Here is a 1,014-nt window from a genome sequence, read left to right on the forward strand (position 1 = left end):
GTCACTAACATCTAACATTGAAGTTGTTGTTGTTTTAGTTGTAGAATTGTACCAAGAACTGCTGTCTGCTTTGGCACCGTTTCTATGGCTGGGATGCCCTTTCTAATGCCAATCACTTTACAGGATGTACTGGGTACCCCCCCCCATTTTTTTTTTTACGTACCACCACAAGTAGCAGTGAGGTTCCCATGTAACTTACAAGACAAAACCCCCTCAATTGAGCAGGGGAGTAATATCAGGGATTAGAAGAGAAACATAGATGCCTGAGAGAGAGAGAGAGAGAGAGAGAGAGAGAGAGAGAAGTTTAACCCTTTTGATACCAATCCAGCTGAAACCACCCCTGGCCCTGCAGAACAAATGTCTTGTTTTCACAAGTTTTGAATTAAAATATTCCACCAAACCTTAGTCACAATTTATGTTCGTAACACTAGCTTAATGATAACGAAGTTACTTTACTAAATTCTTATATTTAAAATTAATTAAAAGAAGCACAGAACATCTCAACAGAAATATGGTAACGAAAGGGTTAATAAACATGTACTAAAAAGAATTGAGTGATTCTTCAGTTTAACATTAAATTGTTTTTATAAATAATTTTACCAGGTTCCAGTCTGATTTGGTACGTCCAGCCATAGTGACCAAACCAAATCAGACTGGAACCTGGTGCAGCTCTCCAACTTATCAGCTCCAGTCAAACCTTCTAACCCATGCCAGCATGGAGAATGGATGGTAAATGATGATGATGATCACACACACACAAGTTTCTTTCTGTTCCCATCTACCAAATCCATTAACAAGGCTCTGGTCACCTTGCCCAAGATGCCACACAGTGGGATTGAACCTAAGACCACAGTGTTAGGAAGCAAGCTTCTGAACCAGACAGCCATGCCTGCGTCTATAGATCAAACATAATAAAGCAACATAAAAAAAAAAGAGAGAGAAAGAGAAGGAAAGAAAACATTAAAGCAAACAAATTTTCTTTTAGGGTTTCAAATCAGTGCCCTTCTCATCACC

At 39.0% G+C, this 1,014-nt stretch overlaps 1 protein-coding gene across 3 annotated transcripts in view; it reads right to left on the reverse strand.

The window, feature by feature from the left end:
• Positions 1 to 1,014, reverse strand: part of LOC106881618 (mitofusin-2) — a 52,515-nt gene that overhangs the window by 11,680 nt on the left and 39,821 nt on the right. The window lies entirely within an intron of this gene.

The sequence above is a fragment of the Octopus bimaculoides genome, chromosome 26 (assembly GCF_001194135.2).
Source record: "Octopus bimaculoides isolate UCB-OBI-ISO-001 chromosome 26, ASM119413v2, whole genome shotgun sequence".
In the NCBI taxonomy this organism is placed as follows: domain Eukaryota; kingdom Metazoa; phylum Mollusca; class Cephalopoda; order Octopoda; family Octopodidae; genus Octopus; species Octopus bimaculoides.